The sequence below is a fragment of the Octopus sinensis genome, linkage group LG2, assembly GCF_006345805.1.
Source record: "Octopus sinensis linkage group LG2, ASM634580v1, whole genome shotgun sequence".
In the NCBI taxonomy this organism is placed as follows: domain Eukaryota; kingdom Metazoa; phylum Mollusca; class Cephalopoda; order Octopoda; family Octopodidae; genus Octopus; species Octopus sinensis.
The window spans coordinates 50850636-50858427 of NC_042998.1; the positions used below are offsets into that span (position 1 = coordinate 50850636).

General features: G+C 39.8%; 1 protein-coding gene across 6 annotated transcripts in view; it reads right to left on the bottom strand.

Annotated features, from left to right (window-relative positions):
* LOC115232355 (tubulin polyglutamylase ttll6-like) overlaps positions 1-7792 on the bottom strand; it is a 497092-nt gene that overhangs the window by 92033 nt on the left and 397267 nt on the right. The gene's annotated exons all lie outside the window — the stretch shown is intronic.

The following is a 7792-nucleotide window of genomic DNA, read 5'->3' on the forward strand; positions in this document are numbered from 1 at the left end:
TATCTGAACTTTTCAAGTTTATTAAATTGCATTTACACAAAGTAAGACCTTTGTTCTCTTATACATGTGTATGGATGTAAATATGTATGATATATGCATACATACACACACATGCATACACAAACATACATATACACACACACATACATACATAAATAAATACATAGATACATATGAAGGGGGTGCTGAAAAGTTCCTGGCTTTGGGTAAAAGAAAATCCAAGAGGATTGGTTAATTATGATTTTATGCAGTATATCCTCTCCCAGATTCACAAACTTATTGCAGCAGTCCTTCAGTTTTTCTAAGTCTTGTAAAAGAACTTGGAAGCTTGGACCTCTAAACAGGCCTTTCATGACACCCTTAAAGCCAGGAACTTTGTAGCACTCCCTCATTCATTCTAAATAAAGAGTAAAAAGTGTGAAGCACGGATACATGTATACTAAAATGAAACGCATATCCACCGCACATATACAAGTTATCCATGAACACAAAACATCCATATATACATACATCAACTGATGCAGATGACCACGAACACCCAATACCTGTCTTAACTGAAAAAAAAAAGAGCATTACCACTTGGTTAGTGGCCAGCTTCAATACCCCGAAAAGAGAAAAAGAAGAAACATGAATAAATCCTAAAGATTTTCTTTAAAGCACATACACATACATACATAAATTCATATATGCATACGTATCTATTTATCTCTCTCTCTCTCTCTCTTCTCTCTCTCTCTCTCTCTATATATATATATATATATATATATATATATATATATATATATATATATATATATACATACATATATATACATACATACATATATATATATACATACATATATATATACATATATATAGATATATATATATATATATATATACATATATATATATATATACATATATATACATATATATATACATTATATATATATATATATACATACATATATATATAATATATATATATATATATATATATATTATATATATATATATATAAATAAATATAAGAGAGTGGTCACTATGTGGCTCAACTATTAAATTAGTATCTAATTCTCTCACCCTTATTAATTAATTATATATCATCATCATCATCATCATCATCATCATTTAACGTCCGCTTTCCATGCTAGCATGGGTTGGACGGTTCAACTGGGGTCTGGGGAGCCCGAAAGCTGCACCAGTCCAGTCAGATCTGGCAGTGTTTCTACAGCTGGATGCCCTTCCTAACGCCAACCACTCCGAGAGTGTAGTGGGTGATTTTATGTGCCACCGACACAGGTGCCAGGCGAGGCTGGCAAACGGCCACGCTCGGATGGTGTTTTTTATGTGCCACCGACACAGGTGCCAGACGAGGCTGGCAGACGGCCACGCTCGGATGGTGTTTTTATGTGCCACCGACACAGGTGCCAGATGAGGCTGGCAAACGGCCACGATCGGATGGTGCTTGTTACGTGCCCACAGCACGGAGGCCAGTCGATGCGGTACTGGCTACGGCCACGTTCGGATGGTTTTATTGTGTGCCACGTGCCACCGGCACTGGTACCACCGGCACTGGTACCACCAAGATACAAATTCCATTGATGTTCATCTATTTTGATTTGTTTTGATTTGATTTTCACTTGCCTCAACAGGTCTTCACAAGTGTCACAAGAAGGAAGGTATGCACAGGTGGACTGACTACGTCCCAGGTAGGGGCCATGGGTTATGGCCTGACTAGTCTTGCCGGGTCTTCGGATGGTGTTTTTATGTGCCACCGACACAGGTGCTAGATGAGGCTGCGCAACGGCCACGATCGGATGGTGTTTGTCATGTCCCCACCGCACTGACTACAGCACTGATGGATTTCTTGTGTGCCACAGGCACTGGTACCACAAGATACAAATTCCATTGATGTTCATCTATTTTGTCTATTTTGATTTGATTTGATTTGATTTGATTTGATTTGATTTGATATATATATATATATATATAGATATATACATACATATATATATATATATATATATATATATATATATATATATATATATATATACATATATGTATATATATATATATACACACGCACACACACATATATATATATATACATACACACATAATAAAGACACACATGTATCCAGACATTTATATGAAGAGGTGCTTGGGCAAGCATGTGTGTGTGAGTGGTATTGTAATGTATATTTTCTGTAAGAGTATTATGTACCTGTATAGTTATCTCATCTGGTTATTTCAGTAAAGAATGGATACAACAGCAACTTTCTATTGAGTTTACACACAATATCACACAATATCACTGCTCACTCTCCAGTGTAAAATTATCTTCCAATAAAACATCCAGTCATACCTATTTGGAAAGGATATGTTCAATATCAAGGAATTTCAGCTTTAACATAGATAATGACATCAGGAATACAATTCAGTGCCATTTTTGTGGTATTCTGTTCTATAATTGGTTGTTATATCCACAGTAACAACACATCTCTTCCAGTTTACAATGTAACTATTTGCTATATTACTTGCAATGTCAACACAATAATGAGATAGCTAGAAGGCAACATGAGAGTATGAGGCAAGGTAAGTTGTTCAATCTACCATTACAACAACTGAATCTTTCGTCAATCATATTAGACACAGGCACCTAATGTCTCCTTCCTAAACTCCTAGGTCACCATGGACACCTTAGATAACGAAATCACAGACAGAAAGATAATTCCAAGACAAAACTTGGTTCCATTTAAAGCCCAGTGGTAGAATAACAGCTTAGAAGGAATAATTGAGAAAGTGGTTTGTAGCTTATAATTCTTAATGAAAATCCTGTTTAAGGCACAGATATGGCTGTGTGGTAAGAGGTTTACTTCCTAACCACATGGTGCCAGGCTCAGTCCCATAGCATGCCACTTTGGGCATGTGTCTTCCACTATATCCCTGGGCCAACCAAAGACTTGTGAGTGGATTTGGTAGATGGAAACTGAAAAAAGCCCATCGTATACATGTGTATGTGTGTGTGTGTGTGTGTGTGTGTGTGTGTGTGTGTGTGTATATATATATATATATATATATATATATATATAGATGAATATATATAGATGAAAGGATAGATGAATGGTTAGTGGGAGCTGTGCGAGCCATGTACAGAGACGCTGCTAGTAAGGTGAGGGTTGGAAACGAGTACAGTGAAGAATTCCGGGTAGAGGTAGGGGTCCACCAATGCTCAGTCCTCAGCCCCCTCCTATTTATCATAGTCCTCTAGGCAATAACAGAGGAATTCAAGACAGGATGCCCCTGGGAGCTCCTCTATGCTGATGACCTTGCTCTAATTGCTGAGTCACTATCAGAACTAGAGGAGAAGTTTCAGGTGTGGAAGCAAGGATTAAAATCGAAGGGCCTTAGAGTCAATCTAGCTAAAACCAAAGTCCTAATAAGTAGGAAGGTAGACAAATCACAAATGCCTTCAGGTAGATGGCCCTGCTTGATCTGTAGAAAAGGTGTAGGTAGAAACTCTATAAGATGCACCAAGTGTAAGCTATGGACACATAAGAGGTGCAGCAATGTCAAAGGGAGGCTAACTTGGAAGATAGTTTTTATATGTGGCAGATGCTCAGGAACAATAAACACTGAAAATGCTCTGAGACCAACTTCTGCCACTTTCCAAGGAGAAAAACTAGAAATAGTTGATAGCTTCTGTTACCTAGGTGACCAAGTCAGTAGCGGGGATGGGTGTGCTGAAAGTGTAACTGCTAGAGTAAGAATAGCTTGGGCAAAGTTCAGAGAGCTCTTACCTCTGCTGGTGACAAAAGGCCTCTCGCTCAGAGTAAAAGGCAGACTGTATGATGTGTGTGTACGAACAGCCATGCTACATGGCAATGAAACATGGACCGTGACTGCTGAGGATATGCGTAAGCTCGCAAGAAATGAAGCCAGTATGCTCCGATGGATGTGTAATGTCAGTGTTCATACTCGACAGAGTGTAAGTACCGTGAGAGAAAAGCTGGACCTAAGAAGCATCAGATGTGGTGTGCAAGAGAGACGTTTGTGCTGGTATGGTCATGTGGCGAGAATGGATGAAGATGGTTGTGTGAAAAAGTGCCACACCCTAGCGGTTGAGGGAACCTGTGGAAGAGGCAGACCCAGGAAAACCTGGGACGAGGTGGTGAAGCACGACCTATGAACTTTAGGTCTCACTGAGGAAATGACTACAGACCGAGACCTCTGGAAGTATGCTGTGCGTGAGAAGACCCGGCAGGACAAGTGAGACCATAACCCGTGGCCTTCTACACGGGATGTAACCAGTCCACTTATGCATACCTTCCCTTCTTGGGACACAAAACTCTACTTGTGAAGACCTGTTGAGGCAAGTGAGAATCAGAATCGAAATCGATCAATGGAAATTGCAGCTGAGATACCAGTGCCGGTGGCACGTAAGAGAACCATCCGAACATGGGTGTAGCCAGCGCCGCCCCGACTGGCCTCGTGCCGGTGGCACGTAAAAAGCACCATCCGTTCGTGGCCGTTGCCAGCCTCACCGAGCCCCCGTGCCGGTGGCACACAATAAAGCACCATCCGATCGTGGCCGTTTGCCAGACTCGTCTGGCACCTGTGCCGGTGGCATGTAAAAAGCACCCACTACACTCATGGAGTGGTTGGCGTTAGGAAGGGCATCCAGCCATAGAAACATTGCCAGATCTGACTGGGCCTGGTGCAGCCTTCTGGCTTCCCAGACCCCAGTTGAACTGTCCAACCCATGCTAGCATGGAAAGCGGACGCTAAACGATGATGATGATGATGATAATGATGATGATATATATATATATACGTGCATATAGGAGTGGCTGTAGGCACAGGAATGGCTGTGTGGTAAGTAGCTTGCTTAACAACCACATAGTTCCGAGTTCAATCCCACTGTGTGTCACCTTGGGCAAGTGTCTTCTACTATAGCTGTGGGATGACCAAAGCCTTATGAGTGGATTTGGTAGATAGAAACTGAAAGAAGCCTGTCATATATATATGTATGTATGTATGTATGTATGTATATATGTGTGTGTGTGTGTGTGTTTGCCTTCCCACGAACACTTGACAACCAATGCTGGTGTGTTTATGTCCCCATAACTTAGTGGTTCAGCAAGACAGACTGATAGAATAAGTGCTAGGCTTACAAAGAATAAGTTCTGGGGTCAATTTGTTCGACTGAAGGCAGTGCTCCAGTATGACTGAAACAAATAAAAGAGTAAAAGAATATGTATATATGTATATATAGGTGTTAGGAAAGGCATCCAGCTGTAGAAACCCTGTGAAAACAGACAATGGTGTCTGGTACAGCTCTTGGCCTTGCCAGCTCCTGCCAAACTGTCCAACCCATGCCAACATGAAAAACGAATGTTAAATGATGATGATGATGATAATGATGATATATATGTGCGTGTGTATGCATGTGCATGTGTGTGTGTGAATGCATGTGTGTGTCTCTTTGTGTTTGTGTTTGTCCTCCACCGCCCTCAATACTACCACCACCTGACAATCGGAGTTGGTTTGTTTACATCCCTATAACTTAGCAGTTCAGCAAAAGAGATTGATAGAGTAAAACCAGGTTGAGAAAAAGAAAAAAACCTTGGGCGATTTGTTTGACCCAACCCTTTCAAGGCGGTGCTCCAGCATGGCAGCAGTGTAATGACTGAAACAAGTAAAAGAAATCAAATTAGCTTTCCATTCTTCAGGGCAGGTAAAACACATACCTGCAGTAGCATGACAATAAAGGGAGTTAATCAAGCCGTGTTTCAAAACTAAATGTCCCATGTGTTTGATTAACTGAACTCTTTCCTCAATGAATTAGAGTGTAACTGACTGATTATTCCATAAACACATACACATTTAACCCTTTTGTTATATTTCTCTTGAAATACACTGTCATTTTTTAATGAAGTCGATTTACCAAAATACATAAAGAATATAGCAAAATAACTGTTATTATTAAGTTAGAGTAATCTGCTGAGGTTGACTTTGCTTTCATCCTTTCGGAGTTGATGAAATAAAAACCAATTATGCACTGGGGTCAAAGTAATTGACTATCCCCTCCCCAAAATTTTCAGGCCTTGAGCCTACAGTAGAAAGGATTATTAAATTAGTGTAAGGAAGTAAGCTGGTAGAATCGTTAGCATGCTGGGTGAAATGCTTAGTGGTATTTTGTCTGCCGTTATGTTCTGAGTTCAAATTCCGCTGAGGTCGACTTTGCCTTTTTCCGCTTGGGGTTGATTAAATAAGTACCAGTTACGCACTGGGGTCGATATAATCGACTTAGTCCGTTTGTCTGTCCTTGTTTGTCCTCTCTGTATTTAGTCCATTGTGGGTAGTAAAGAAATAGGTATTTCGTCTGCCATTACGTTCTGAGTTCAAATTCCGTCGATGTCAATTTTTGCCTTTCATCCTTTCGGGGTCGATAAAGTACCAGTTACACATTGGGGTCAATGTAGTCGACTTAATCCCTTTGTCTGTCCTAGTTTGTTCTTTTTATGTTTAGGTCCTTGTGGGCAATAAAGAAATATGAATCATTAACATGCCAGACAAAATCTTTAGTGACATTTCAACTGCCATTATGTTTTGAGTTCAAATTCTGCCAAGGTTGACTCTGCCTTTCATCCTTGTGCAATCGATGAAATAAGTACCAGTTGAATACTGGGGTTGATGTAATCGACTTATCTCCTCCTCCAAAATTGCTGGCCTTGTGCCAAAATTTGAAATCATTATTAAGCTGGTGTAAGGCTGTGAGTCAGGAGAATCGTTAGCATGACAGACAACATGCTTAACGGCTCTTCATCCATCTTTACATTCTGAGTTCAAAGTCCACCGAAGTTCATTTTGTCTTTTATTGTTCTGAGGTTGATAAAATAAGTAGCAGTGATGTACTTGGGTGGGTGGGAATATAATTGACTAGACACCTCCCCTGAAATTTCTGACTTTGTGCCAAAATTCGGGACCAATATTATGTTTCTCCTTAAGGTGTTGAGCTGGCAGAACCATTAGCATGACAGACAAACTGTTTGGCATCCATCTTTATATTCTGAGTTATTTGTGCCTATAGATCAAAGGGTTATTAAGTTGGTGTATGAGGCAAGCTTGCAGAATTATTACTACACCAGACAAAATGTTAAGCAGCATTTTGCTCATCTTTATGGTCCAAGTTTAAATGCTACCAGAGTTGACATTGCCTTTTATCCTTTCAGGGCCAATAAAATAAATACCAATCAAGCACTAAAATTGCTGGCCTTGTGCCAAAATTTGAACTCATTATTAGGCTTAGTGTAAGGCTGTGAGCTGGCAGAATCATTAGCATGACAGACAAAATGCTTAGCAGCATTTCATCTATCTTTACATTCTGAGTTCAAATTCCACTGAGGTCAATTTTGTCTTTTAATCATTTTGGGGTCAATAGAAAGAGTATCAGTCAAGTACTGGGGTCAATGTAATTGACCAGACTCCTCCTCCATAATTTCAAATGTTGCTAAAGTTGACTTTGCCTTTTATTCTTTCAGGGTCGATAAAATAAGTACCTGTCAAGTACTGGGGTCAATGACACTGACTTACCCCTTCCCCTAAAATTGCTGGCCTTGTGCTAAAATTTGAAACCATTTTTAAGTTGGTGCATGGAAGATGATTTAACTTGAAATTTTGATAAAAGGTTTTAATTAAAATCGCTTTAAATAGGAAGTTTATATCAGAGAAGCATAATCCTGATACAAAATCAACATGTCGAGTATGGCAAATCAACCCCTTTGAATTACAGGTATAG